Source organism: Pleurodeles waltl, chromosome 6, assembly GCF_031143425.1.
Source record: "Pleurodeles waltl isolate 20211129_DDA chromosome 6, aPleWal1.hap1.20221129, whole genome shotgun sequence".
NCBI lineage: Eukaryota > Metazoa > Chordata > Amphibia > Caudata > Salamandridae > Pleurodeles > Pleurodeles waltl.
In genome coordinates, this window is record NC_090445.1 from 78,795,521 (window position 1) to 78,810,300 (window position 14,780).

Consider the following 14,780-nt stretch of genomic DNA (forward strand, 5'->3'; position numbering starts at 1 on the left):
CTGGTGTTATGATTAAAGTAGGTATGAAAACTACTTTATGTCAGCAGCGGGATTTGATCACAGGACTGGGGAAAATACTGCACTTGAATGTGGCGCCTTACACCGCTTGGCCATTCCGGCAGGCTGCGGAACATGGCTCTGGAGGCTGACTGCCACCTCGCGACACAGGGAGAGTTCACACTGTTCTCTACTGGACATTTAAGTATGTGCCCAGAGACAGGTTGAGAGGACAGATGCATGTATGTACCAGAGTGAGCTCCAGAGAGACTGATGGGGACATAAGACTGGGGTAGAGCGAGAGATGGAGAAAGAGAAAGGTGCCTGTGTCGAGTCAGCAGCAGAGAAAATGAAACAAAGGGGCCTCCTGGGATAACAACACACTACTTCCTCACAAAGAACACACAGAGGGTGTGTGAAATGACATAGGCACAGCAGCCCGGCTAGCTCAGTCGGTAGAGCATGAGACTCTTAATCTCAGGGTCGTGGGTTCGATCCCCACGTTGGGCGTGATGCTTTTTAAAGGCTTCTCCATTTTCGGGTTGAACATTAACTCTCACCTTTTTCAGATATTTCGCTGAGGCTTAAAACTACACAGACACACATCCTGCATTTTGCCTCACAATTTCCACAGGACTCCACACAACGCAGCACTTCCTGCCCTGGGTGGCGCCGCTGGGAGCGCTCCTAGGCCGAGCCTTTCCTGCGCCCTTTCCTAGCCTGAGCCGCCTGTGCTTACAGCGAGCTCGGAGTCCGCTCCGGTCCGTCCTGTCCCCCCCCATCCTTTCAAAAAGAGGAGTTTAAGGTCTCATCCCCGCTGGTGTTATGATTAAAGTAGGTATGAAAACTACTTTATGTCAGCAGCGGGATTTGACCACAGGACTGGGGAAGATACAGCTTTTGAACGTGGCGCCTTACACCGCTCGGCCATTCCGGCAGCCTGCGGAACACGGCTCTGGAGGCTGACTGCCACCTCGCGACACAGGGAGAGTTCACACTGTTCTCTACTGGACATTTAAGTATATGCCCAGAGACAGGTTGAGAGGACAGATGCATGTATGTACCACAGTGAGCTCCAGAGAGACTGATGGGGACATAAGACTGGGGTAGAACGAGAGATGGAGAAAGAGAAAGGTGCCTGTGTCGAGTCAGCAGCAGAGAAAATGAAACAAAGGGGCCTCCTGGGATAACCACACACTACTTCCTCACAAAGAACACACAGAGGGTGTGTGTGAAAGGACATAGACACAGAAGCCCGGCTAACTCAGTCGGTTGCGCATGAGACTCTTAATCTCAGGGTTGTGGGTTCGAGCCCCACGTTGGGGGTGATGCTTTTTAAAGGCTTCTCCATTTTCGTGCTTAACATTAACTCTCTCCTTTTTCAGATATTTCGCTGAGGCTTAAAACTACACACACACACACATCCTGCAGTTTGCCTCACGATTCCCACAGGACTCCACACAACGCAGCACTTCCCGCCTGCCCTGAGAGGCGGCGCTGGGAGCGGTCCTAGGCCGAGCCTTTCCTGCGCCCTTTCCTAGCCTGAGCCGCCCGTGCTCACAGCGAGCTCGGAGTCCGCTCCGGTCCGTCCTGTCCCCCCCCATCCTTTCAAAAAGAGGAGTTTAAAGTCTCATGCCCGCTAGTGTTATGATTAAAGTAGGTATGAAAACTACTTTATGTCAGCAGCAGGATTTGATCACGGGACTGGGGAAGATACTGCTCTTGAATGTGGCGCCTTACACCGCTCGGCCATTCCGGCAGCCTGTGGAACACGGCTCTGGAGGCTGACTGCCACCTCGCGACACAGGGAGAGTTCACACTGTTCTCTACTGGACATTTAAGTATGTGCCCAGAGACAGGTTGAGAGGACAGATGCATGTATGTACCAGAGTGAGCTCCAGAGAAACTGGAGGGGACATAAGACTGGGGTAGAGCGAGAGATGGAGAAAGAGAAAGTTGCCTGTGTCGAGTCAGCAGCAGAGAAAATGAAACAAAGGGGCCTCCTGGGATAACCACACACTACTTCCTCACAAAGAACACACAGAGGGTGTGTGAAATGACATATGCACAGCATCCCGGCTAGCTCAGTCGGTAGAGCGTGAGACTCTTAATCTCAGGGTCGTGGGTTCGACCTCCACATTGGGAGTGATGATTTTTAAAGGCTTCTCCATTTTCGGGTTGAACATTAACTCTCACCTTTTTCAGATATTTCGCTGAGGCTTAAAACTACACACACACACATCCTGCAGTTTGCCTCACGATTCCCACAGGACTCCACACAAAGCAGCACTTCCCGCCCTGGGTGGCGCCGCTGGGAGCGGTCCGAATCCGAGCCGTTCCTGCGCCCTTTCCTAGCCTGAGCCACCTGTGCTTACAACGAGCTCGGAGTCCGCTCCGGTCCGTCCTGTCCCCCCCCCCCCATACTTTCAAAAAGAGGAGTTTAAGGTATCATCCCTCCTGGTGTTATGATTAAAGTAGGTATGAAAACTACTTGATGTCAGCAGCGGGATTTGACCACGGGACTGGGAAAGATACTGCTCTTGAATGTGGCGCCTTACATCGCTCGGCCATTCCGGCAGCCTCCAGAACACAGCTCTGGAGGCTGACTGCCACCTCGCGAAACAGGGAGAGTTCACACTGTTCTATAGTGGACATTTAAGTATGTGCCCAGAGACAGGTTGAGAGGACAGATGCATGTATGTACCAGAGTGAGCTCCAGAGAGACTGATGGGGACATAAGACTGGGGTAGAGCGAGAGATGGATAAAGAGAAAGGTGCCTGTGTCGAGTCAGCAGCAGAGAAAATGAAACAAAGGGGCCTCCTGGGATAACCACACACTACTTCCTCACAAAGAACACACAGAGGGTGTGTGAAATGACACATTTACAGCAGCCTGGCTAGCTCAGTCGGCAGAGCATGAGACTCTTAGTCTCAGGGTCGTGGGTTCCAGCCCCATGTTGGGCATGATGCTTTTTAAAGGCTTCTCCATTTTCGGGTTTAACATTAACTCTCACCTTTTTCAGATATTTCGCTGAGGCTTAAAACTACACACACACACACATCCTGCAGTTTGCCTCACGATTCCCACAGGACTTCACACAACGCAGCACTTCCCGCCCTAGGAGGTGACGCTGGGAGCGGTCCTAGGCCGAGCCTTTCCTGCGCCCTTTCCTAGCCTGAGCCGCCCGTGCTTACAGCGAGCTCTGAGTCCGATCCGGTCCGTCCTGTCCACCCCCATCCTTTCAAAAAGAGGAGTTTTACGGTCTCATCCCCGCTGGTGTTATGATTAAAGTAGTTATGAAAACTACTTTATGTCAAAAGCAGGATTTGATCACAGGACTAGGGAAGATACTGCTCTTGAATGTGGCACCTTACAACGCTCAGCCATTCCGGCAGCCTGCAGAAAACGGCTCTGGAGGCTGACTGCTACCTCGCGGAACAGGGAGAGTTCACACTGTTCTCTACTGGACATTTAAGTATGTGCCCAGAGACAGGTTGAGAGGACAGATGCATGTATGTACCAGAATGAGCTCCAGAGAGACTGATGAGGACATAAGACTGGGGTAGAGCGAGAGATGGAGAAAGAGAAAGGTGCCTGTGTCGAGTCAGCAGCAGAGAAAATGAAACCAAGGGGCCTCCATGGATAACCACACACTACTTCCTCACAAAGAACACACAGAGGGTGTGTGAAATGATATAGGCACAGCAGCCCGGCTAGCTCAGTCGGTAAAGCATGAGACCCTTAATCTCAGGGTTGTGGGTTTGAGCCCCATGTTGGGTGTGATGCTTTTTAAAGGCTTCTCCATTTTCGGGTTTAACATTAACTCTCACCTTTTTCAGATATTTCGCTGAGGCTTAAAACTACACACACACACATCCTGCAGTTTGCCTCACGATTCCCACAGGACTCCACACAACGCATCACTTCCCGCCCTGGGAGGCGCCGCTGGGAGCGGTCCTAGGCCGAGCCTTTCCTGCGCCCTTTCCTAGCCTGAGCCGCCCGTGCTTTCAGCGAGCTCGTAGTCCGCTCCGGTCCGTCCTGTCCCCCCCTATCCTTTCAAAAAGAGGAGTTTAAGGTCTCATCCCCGCTGGTGTTATGATTAAAGTAGGTATGAAAACTACTTTATGTCAGCAGCGGTATTTGATCACAAGACTGGGGAAGATATTGCTCTTGAATGTGGCGCCTTACACCGCTCGGCCATTCCGGCAGCCTACGGAACACGGCTCTGAAGGCTGACTGCCACCTCGCGAAACAGGGAGAGTTCACACTGTTCTATACTGGACATTTAAGCATGTCCCCAGAGACAGGTTGAGAGGACAGATGCATGTATGTACCAGAGTGAGCTCCAGAAAGACTGATGGGGACATAAGACTGGGGTAGAGCGAGAGATGGAGAAAGAGAAAGGTGCCTGTGTCGAGTCAGCAGCAGACAAAATGAAACAAAGGGGCCTCCTGGGATAACCACACACTACTGCCTCACAAAGAACACACAGAGGGTGTGTGAAATGACATAGACACAGCAGCCTAGCTAGCTCAGTTGGTAGAGCATGAGACTCTTAATCTCAGGGTCGTGGATTCGAGCCACACGTTGGGGGTGATGCTTTTTAAAGGCTTCTCCATTTTCGGGTTTAACATTAACTCTCACCTTTTTCAGATATTTCGCTGAGGCTTAAAACTACGCACACACACATCCTGCAGTTTGCCTCACAATTCCCACAGGACTCCACACAACGCAGCACTTCCCGCCCTGGGAGGCGCCGCTGGGAGCGGTCCTAGGCCGAGCCTTTCCTGCGCCCTTTCCTAGCCTGAGCCGTCCGTGCTTACAGCGAGCTCGGAGTCCGCTCCGGTCCGTCCTGTCCACCCCCATCCTTTCAAAAAGACGAGTTTTACGGTCTCATCTCCGCTGGTGTTATGATTAAAGTAGGTTTGAAAACTACTTTATGTCGGCAGCGGGATTTGATCACAGGACTGGGAAAAATACTGCTCTTGAATGTGGCACCTTACAACGCTCAGCCATTCCGGCAGCCTCTGGAAAACGGCTCTGGAGGCTGACTGCCACCTCGCGAAACAGGGAGAGTTCACACTGTTCTCTACTGGACATTTAAGTATGTGCCCAGAGACAGGTTGAGAGGACAGATGCATGTATGTACCAGAGTGAGCTCCAGAAAGACTGATGGGGACATAAGACTGGGGTAGAGCGAGAGATGGAGAAAGAGAAAGGTGCCTGTGTCGAGTCAGCAGCAGAGAAAATGAAACAAAGGGGCCTCCTGGGATAACCACACACTACTTCCTCTCAAAGAACACACAGAGGGTGTGTGAAATGACATAGGCACAGCAGCCCGGCTAGCTCAGTCGATAGAGCATGAGACTCTTAATCTCAGGGTCGTGGGTTCGAGCCCCACATTGGGTGTGATGCTTTTTAAAGGCTTCACCCTTTTCGGGTTTAACATTAACTCTCACCTTTTTCAGATATTTCGCTGAGGCTTAAAAATACACAAACACACATCCTGCAGTTTGCCTCACGATTCCCACAGGACTCCACACAACGCAGCACTTCCCGCCCTGGGAGGCGCCGCTGGGAGCGGTCCTAGGCCGAGCCTTTCCTGCGCCCTTTCCTAGCCTGAGCCGCCCGTGCTTACAGCGAGCTCGGAGTCTGCTCCGGTCCGTCCTGTCCCCCCCCATCCTTTCAAAAAGATGAGTTTAAGGTCTCATCCCCGCTGGTGTTATGATTAAAGTAGGTATGAAAACTACTTTATGTCAGCAGCGGGATTTGACCACGGGACTGGGGAATATACTGCTCTTGAATGTGGCGCCGTACACCGCTCGGCCATTCCGGCATCCTCCGGACACATCTCTGGAGGCTGACTGCCACCTCGCAAAACAGGGAGAGTTCACACTGTTCTCTACTGGACATTTAAGTATGTGCCCAGAGAGAGGTTGAGAGGACAGATGCATGTATGTACCAGAGTGAGATCCAGAGAGACTGAAGGGGACATAAGACTGGGGTAGTGCGAGAGATGGAGAAAGAGAAAGGTGCCTGTGTCGAGTCAGCAGCAGAGAAAATGAAACAAAGGGGCCTCCTGGGATAACCACACACTACTTCCTCACAAAGAACACACAGAGGGTGTGTGAAATGACATAGGCACAGCAGTCTGACTAGCTCAGTCGGTAGAGCATGAGACTCTTAATCTCAGGGTCGTGGGTTGGAGCCCCATGTTGGGCGTGATGCTTTTTAAAGGCTTCTCCATTTTCGGGTTTAACATTAACTCTCACCTTTTTCAGATATTTTGCTGAGGCTTAAAACTACACACACACACACATTCTGCAGTTTGCCTCACGATTCCCACAGGACTCCACACAACGCAGCACTTCCTGCCCTGGGAGGCGCCGCTGGGAGCGGTCCAAGGCCGAGCCTTTCCTGCGCCCTTTCCTAGCCTGAGCCGCCCGTGCTTACAGCGAGCTCGGAGTCCGCTCCGGTCCGTCCTGTCCCCCCCCATCCTTTCAAAAAGAGGAGTTTAAAGTCTCATCCCCACTGGTGTTATGATTAAAGTAGGTATGAAAACTACTTTATGCGGGCAGCGGGATTTCATCACAGGACTGGGGAAGATACTGCTCTTGAATGTGGCGCATTACACCGCTCGGCCATTCCGGCAGCCTGCGGAACACGGCTCTGGAGGCTGACTGCCACCTCGCGAAACAGGGAGAGTTCACACTGTTCTCTACTGGACATTTAAGTATGTGCCCAGAGACAGGTTGAGAGGACAGATGCATGTATGTACCAAAGTGAGCTCCAGAGAGACTGATGGGGACATAAGACTGGGGTAGAGCGAGAGATGGAGAAAGAGAAAGGTGCCTGTGTCGAGTCAGCAGCAGAGAAAATGAAACAAAGGGGCCTCCTGGGATAACCACACACTACTTCCTCACAAAGAACACACAGAGGGTTTGTGAAATGATATAAGCACAGCAGCCCGGCTAGCTCAGTCGGTAGAACATGAGACTTTTTATCTCAGGGTCGTGGGTTCGAGCTACTCGTTGGGTGTGATGCTTTTTAAAGGCTTCTCCATTTTCGGGTTTAACATTAACTCTCAGCTATTTCAGATATTTTGCTGAGGCTTAAAACTACACACACACACACATCCTGCAGTTTGCCTCACGATTCCCACAGGACTCCACACAACGCAGCACTTCCCGTCCTGGGAGGCGCCGCTGGGAGCGGTCCTAGGCCGAGCCTTTCCTGCGCCCTTTCCTAGCCTGAGCCGCTCGTGCTTACAGCGAGCTCGGAGTCCGCTCCGGTCCGTCCAGTCCCCCCCCATCCTTTCAAAAAGAGGAGTTTAAAGTCTCATCCCCGCTGGTGTTATGATTAAAGTAGGTATGAAAACTACTTTATGTCGGCAGCGGGATTTCATCACGGGACTGGGGAAGATACTGCTCTTGAATGTGGCGCCTTACACCGCTCGGCCATTCCGGCAGCCTGCGGAAAACGGCTCTGGAGGCTGACTGCCACCTCGCGAAACAGGGAGAGTTCACACTGTTCTCTACTGGACATCTAATTATGTGCCCCGAGACAGGTTGAGAGGACAGATGCATGTATGTACCAGAGTGAGCTCCAGAGAGACTGATGGGGACATAAGACTGGGGTAGAGCGAGAGATGGAGAAAGAGAAAGGTGCCTGTGTCGAGTCAGCAGCAGAGAAAATGAAACAAAGGGTCCTACTGGGATAACCACACACTACTTCCTCACAAAGAACACACAGAGGGTTTGTGAAATGACATAAGCACAGCAGCCCGGCTAGCTCAGTCGGTAGAGCATGAGACTCCTAATCTCAGGGTCGTGGTTTCGAGCCCTGCGTTGGGTGTGATGCTTTTTAAAGGCTTCTCAATTTTTGGGTTTAACATTAACTCTCACCTATTTCAGATATTTTGCTGAGGCTTAAAACTACACACACACATCCTGCAGTTTGCCTCACGATTCCCACAGGACTCCACACAACGCAGCACTTCCCGTCCTGGGAGGTGCCGCTGGAAGCGGTCCTAGGCCGAGCCTTTCCTGCGCCCTTTCCTAGCCTGAGCCGCCCGTGCTTACAGCGAGCTCGGAGTCTGCTCCGGTCCGTCCTGTCCCCCCCCATCCTTTCAAAAAGAGTAGTTTAAGGTCTCATCCCCGCTGGTGTTATGATTAAAGTAGGTATGAAAACTACTTTATGTCAGCAGCGGGATTTGACCACGGGACTGGGGAATATACTGCTCTTGAATGTGGCGCCTTACACCGCTCGGCCATTCCGGCAGCCTCCAGACACAACTCTGGAGGCTGACTGCCACCTCGCGAAACAGGGAGAGTTAAAAACTGTTCTCTACTGGACATTTAAGTATGTGCCCAGAGACAGGTTGAGAGGACAGATGCATGTATCTACGAGAGTGAGCTCCAGAGAGACTGATGAGGACATAAGACTGGGGTAGAGCGAGAGATGGAGAAAGAGAAAGGTGCCTGTGTCAGGTCAGCAGCAGAGAAAATGAAACAAAGGGGCCTCCTGGGATAACCACACACTACTTCCTCACAAAGAACACACAGAGGGTGTGTGAAATGACATAGCCACAGAAGCCTGGCTAACTCAGTCGGTAGAGCATGAGACTCTTAATCTCAGGGTTGTGGGTTTGAGCTCCACGTTGGGTGTGATGCTTTTTAAAGGCTTCTCCATTTTCGGGTTTAACATTAACTCTCACCTTTTTCAGATATTTCGCTGAGGCTTAAAACTACACACACACATCCTGCAGTTTGCCTCACGATTCCCACAGGACTCCACACAACGCAGCACTTCCCGCCCTGGGAGGCGCCGCTGGGAGCGGTCCTAGGCCGAGCCTTTCCTGCGCCCTTTCCTAGCCTGAGGCGCCCGTGCTTACAGCGAGCTCGGAGTCCGCTCCGTCCGTCCTGTCCACCCCCAGCCTTTCAAAAAGAGGAGTTTTATGGTCTCATCCCCGCTGGTGTTATGATTAAAGTAGGTATGAAAACTACTTTATGTCGGCAGCGGGATTTGATCACAGGCCTGGGGAAGATACTGCTCTTGAATGTGGCACCTTACACCGCTCAGCCATTCCGGCAGCCTCCAGAAAACGGCTCTGGAGGCTGACTGCCACCTCGCGAAACAGGGAGAGTTCACTCTGTTCTCTACTGGACATTTAAGTATGTGCCCAGAGACAGGTTGAGAGGACAGATGCATGTATGTACCAGAGTGAGCTCCAGAGAGACTGATGGGGACATAAGACTGGGGTAGAGCGAGAGATGGAGAAAGAGAAAGGTGCCTGTGTCGAGTCAGCAGCAGAGAAAATGAAACAAAGGGGCCTCCTGGTATAACCACACACTACTTCCTTACAAAGAACACACAGAGGGTGTGTGAAATGACATAGGCACAGCAGCCCTGCTAGCTCAGTCGGTAGAGCATGAGACTCTTAATCTCAGGGTAGTGGGTTCGAGCCCCACGTTGGGCGTGATGCTTTTTAAAGGCTTCTCCATTTTTGGGTTTAACATTAACTCTCACCTTTTTAAGATATTTCGCTGAGGCTTAAAACTACACACACACACATCCTGCAGTTTGCCTCACGATTCCCACAGGACTCCACACAACGCAGCACTTCCCGCCCTGGGAGGCGCCGCTGGGAGACGTCCTAGGCCGAGCCTTTCCTGCGCCCTTTCCTAGCCTGAGCCGCCCGTGCTTACAGCGAGCTCGGAGTTCGCTCCGGTCCGTCCTGTCCCCCCCCATCCTTTCAAAACGAGGAGTTTAAGGTCTCATCCCCGCTGGTGTTATGATTAAAGTAGGTATGAAAACTACTTTATGTCGGCAGCGGGATTTAATTACGGGACTGGGGAAGATACTGCTCTTGAATGTGGCGCCTTACACCGCTCGGCCATTCCGGCAGCCTCCGGAACACGGCTCTGGAGGCTGACTGCCCCCTCGCGAAACAGGGAGAGTTCACACTGTTCTCTACTGGACATCTAATTATGTGCCCAGAGACAGGTTGAGAGGACAGATGCATGTATGTACCAGAGTGAGCTCCAGAGAGACTGATGGGGTCATAAGACTGGGGTAGAGCGAGAGATGGAGAAAGAGAAAGGTGCCTGTGTCGAGTCAGCAGCAGAGAAAATGAAACAAAGGGTCCTCCTGGGATAACCACACACTACTTCCTCACAAAGAACACACAGAGGGTTTGTGAAATGACATAAGCACAGCAGCCCGGCTAGCTCAGTCGGTAGAACATGAGACTCTTAATCTCAGGGTCGTGTGTTCGAGCTCAACGTTGGGTGTGATGCTTTTTAAAGGCTTCTCCATTTTCGGGTTTAACATTAACTCTCAGCTATTTCAGATATTTTGCTGAGGCTTAAAACTACACACACACACACATCCTGCAGTTTGCCTCACGATTCCCACAGGACTCCACACAACGCAGCACTTCCCGTCCTGGGAGGCGCCGCTGGGAGCGGTCCTAGGCCGAGCCTTTCCTGCGCCCCTTCCTAGCCTTAGCCGCTCGTGCTTACAGCGAGCTCGGAGTCCGCTCCGGTCCGTCCTGTCCCCCCCATTCCTTTCAAAAAGAGGAGTTTAAAGTCTCATCCCCGCTGGTGTTATGATTAAAGTAGGTATGAAAACTACTTTATGTCGGCAGCGGGATTTCATCACGGGACTGGGGAAGATACTGCTCTTGAATGTGGCGCCTTACACCGCTCGGCCATTCCGGCAGCGTGCGGAACACGGCTCTGGAGGCTGACTGCCACCTCACGAAACAGGGAGAGTTCACACTGTTCTCTACTGGACATTTAAGTATGTGCCCAGAGACAGGTTGAGAGGACAGATGCATGTATGTACCAGAGTGAGCTCCAGAGAGACTGATGGGGACATAAGACTGGGGTAGAGCGAGAGATGGAGAAAGAGAAAGGTGCCTGTGTCGAGTCAGCAGCAGAGAAAATGAAACAAAGGGGCCTCCTGGGATAACCACACACTACTTCCTCACAAAGAACACACAGAGGGTGTGTGAAATGACATAGGCACAGCAGCCTGACTAGCTCAGTTGGTAGAGCATGAGACTCTTAATCTCAAGGTCGTCGGTTCGAGCCCCACGTTGGGCGTGATGCTTTTTAAAGGCTTCTCCATTTTCGGGTTTAACATTAACTCTCACCTTTTTCAGATATTTTGCTGAGGCTTAAAACTACACACACACACACATCCTGCAGTTTGCCTCACGATTCCCACAGGACTCCACACAACGCAGCACTTCCCGCCCTGGGAGGTGCCGCTGGGGGCGGTCCTAGGCCGAGCCTTTCCTGCGCCCTTTCCTAGCCTGAGCCGCCCGTGCTTACAGCGAGCTCGGAGTCCACTCCGGTCCGTCCTGTCCCCCCCATCCTTTCAAAAAGAGGAGTTTAAAGTCTCATCCCCACTGGTGTTATGATTAAAGTAGGTATGAAAACTTCTTTACGTGGGCAGCGGGATTTAATCACAGGACTGGGGAAGATACTGCTCTTGAATGTGGCGCCTTACACCGCTCGGCCATTCCGGCAGCCTGCGGAACACGGCTCTGGAGGCTGACTGCCACGTCGCGAAACAGGGAGAGTTCACACTGTTCTCTACTGGACATTTAAGTATGTGCCCAGAGACAGGTTGAGAGGACAGATGCATGTATGTACCAGAGTGAGCTCCAGAGAGACTGATGGGGACATAAGACTGGGGTAGAGCGAGAGATGGAGAAAGAGAAAGGTGCCTGTGTTGAGTCAGCAGCAGAGAAAATGAAACAAAGGGGCCTCCTGGGATAACCACACACTACTTCCTCACAAAGAACACACAGAGGGTGTGTGAAATAACATAAGCACAGCAGCCCGGCTAGCTCAGTCGGTAGAACATGATACTCTTAATCTCAAGGTTGTGGGTTAGAGCTCCACGTTAGGTGTGATGCTTTTTAAAGGCTTCTCCATTTTCGGGTTTAACATTAACTCTCACCTATTTCAGATATTTTGCTGAGGCTTAAAACTACACACACACACACATCCTGCAGTTTGCCTCACGATTCCCACAGGACTCCACACAACGCAGCACTTCCCGTCCTGGGAGGCGCCGCTGGGAGCGGTCCTAGGCCGAGCCTTTCCTGCGCCCTTTCCTAGCCTGAGCCGCCCGTGCTTACAGCGAGCTTGGAGTCCGCTCCGGTCCGTTCCCCCCCCCCCCCATCCTTTCAAAAAGAGGAGTTTAAAGTCTCATCCCTGCTGGTGTTATGATTAAAGTAGGTATGAAAACTACTTTATGTCGGGAGCGGGATTTCATCACGGGACTGGGGAAGATACTGCCCTTGAATGTGGCGCCTTACACCGCTCGGCCATTCCGGCAGCCTGCGGAACACGGCTCTGGAGGCTGACTGCCACTTCGCGAAACAGGGAGAGTTCACACTGTTCTCTACTGGACATTTAAGTATGTGCCCAGAGACAGGTTGAGAGGACAGATGCATGTATGTACCAGAGTGAGCTCCAGAGAGACTGATGGGGACATAAGACTGGGGTAGAGCGAGAGATGGAGAAAGAGAAAGGTGCCTGTGTCGAGTCAGCAGCAGAGAAAATGAAACAAAGGGGCCTCCTGGGATAACCACACACTACTTCCTCACAAAGAACACACAGAGGGTGTGTGAAATGACATAAGCACAGCAGCCTGGCTATCTCAGTCGGTAGAACATGCGACTATTAATCTCAGGGTCGTGGGTTCGAGCTCCATGTTGGGTGTGATTCTTTTTAAAGGCTTCTCCATTTTCGGGTTTAACATTAACTCTCACCTATTTCAGATATTTTGCTGAGGCTTAAAACTACACACACACACACACATCCTGCAGTTTGCCTCACGATTCCCACAGGACTCCACACAACGCAGCACTTCCCGTCCTGGGAGGCGCCGCTGGGAGCGGTCCTAGGCCGAGCCTTTCCTACGCCCTTTCCAAGCCTGAGCCGCCCGTGCTTACAGCGAGCTCGGAGTCCGCTCCGGTCCGTCCTGCCCCCCCCCATCCTTTCAAAAAGAGGAGTTTAAAGTCTCATCCCCGCTGGTGTTATGATTAAAGTAGGTATGAAAACTACTTTATGTCGGCAGCGGGATTTCATCACGGGACTGGGGAAGATACTGCTCTTGAATGTGGCGCCTTACACCGCTCGGCAATTCCGGCAGCCTGCGGAACACTGCTCTGGAGGCTGACTGCCACCTCGCGAAACAGGGAGAGTTCACACTGTTCTCTACTGGACATTTAAGTATGTGCCCAGAGACAGGTTGAGAGGACAGATGCATGTATGTACCAGAGTGAGCTCCAGATAGACTGATGGGGACATAAGACTGGGGTAGAGCTAGAGATGGAGAAAGAGAAAGGTGCCTGTGTCGAGTCAGCAGCAGAGAAAATGAAACAAAGGGGCCTCCTGGGATAACCACACACTCCTTCCTCACAAAGAACACACAGAGGGTGTGTGAAATGACATAAGCACAGCAGCCCGGCTAGCTCAGTCGGTAGAGCATGAGACTCCTAATCTCAGGGTCGTGGTTTCGAGCCCTGCGTTGGGTGTGATGCTTTTTAAAGGCTTCTCAATTTTTGGGTTTAACATTAACTCTCACCTATTTCAGATATTTTGCTGAGGCTTAAAACTACACACACACATCCTGCAGTTTGCCTCACGATTCCCACAGGACTCCACACAACGCAGCACTTCCCGTCCTGGGAGGTGCCGCTGGAAGCGGTCCTAGGCCGAGCCTTTCCTGCGCCCTTTCCTAGCCTGAGCCGCCCGTGCTTACAGCGAGCTCGGAGTCTGCTCCGGTCCGTCCTGTCCCCCCCCATCCTTTCAAAAAGAGTAGTTTAAGGTCTCATCCCCGCTGGTGTTATGATTAAAGTAGGTATGAAAACTACTTTATGTCAACAGCGGGATTTGACCACGGGACTGGGGAATATACTGCTCTTGAATGTGGCGCCTTACACCGCTCGGCCATTCCGGCAGCCTCCAGACACAACTCTGGAGGCTGACTGCCACCTCGCGAAACAGGGAGAGTTCAAACTGTTCTCTACTGGACATTTAAGTATGTGCCCAGAGACAGGTTGAGAGGACAGATGCATGTATCTACGAGAGTGAGCTCCAGAGAGACTGATGAGGACATAAGACTGGGGTAGAGCGAGAGATGGAGAAAGAGAAAGGTGCCTGTGTCAGGTCAGCAGCAGAGAAAATGAAACAAAGGGGCCTCCTGGGATAACCACACACTACTTCCTCACAAAGAACACACAGAGGGTGTGTGAAATGACATAGCCACAGAAGCCTGGCTAACTCAGTCGGTAGAGCATGAGACTCTTAATCTCAGGGTTGTGGGTTTGAGCTCCACGTTGGGTGTGATGCTTTTTAAAGGCTTCTCCATTTTCGGGTTTAACATTAACTCTCACCTTTTTCAGATATTTCGCTGAGGCTTAAAACTACACACACACACATCCTGCAGTTTGCCTCACGATTCCCACAGGACTCCACACAACGCAGCACTTCCCGCCCTGGGAGGCGCCGCTGGGAGCGGTCCTAGGCCGAGCCTTTCCTGCGCCCTTTCCTAGCCTGAGGCGCCCGTGCTTACAGCGAGCTCGGAGTCCGCTCCGTCCGTCCTGTCCACCCCCATCCTTTCAAAAAGAGGAGTTTTATGGTCTCATCCCCGCTGGTGTTATGATTAAAGTAGGTATGAAAACTACTTTATGTCGGCAGCAGGATTTGATCACAGGCCTGGGGAAGATACTGCTCTTGAATGTGGCACCTTACACCGC

General features: G+C 51.9%; 3 non-coding genes across 3 annotated transcripts; all 3 read left to right on the forward strand.

Annotated features, from left to right (window-relative positions):
* Nucleotides 1-434: 434 nt before the first annotated feature.
* On the forward strand, nt 435-507 carry TRNAK-CUU (transfer RNA lysine (anticodon CUU)). Its single transcript has one exon. It is a non-coding gene; the product is annotated as a tRNA-Lys (tRNA).
* A 7,272-nt stretch (nt 508-7,779) lies between these two features.
* Nucleotides 7,780-7,852, forward strand: TRNAR-CCU (transfer RNA arginine (anticodon CCU)). The gene has a single exon. It is a non-coding gene; the product is annotated as a tRNA-Arg (tRNA).
* Nucleotides 7,853-13,483: 5,631 nt separating this feature from the next.
* On the forward strand, nt 13,484-13,556 carry TRNAR-CCU (transfer RNA arginine (anticodon CCU)). The gene has a single exon. It is a non-coding gene; the product is annotated as a tRNA-Arg (tRNA).
* Nucleotides 13,557-14,780: the final 1,224 nt, after the last annotated feature.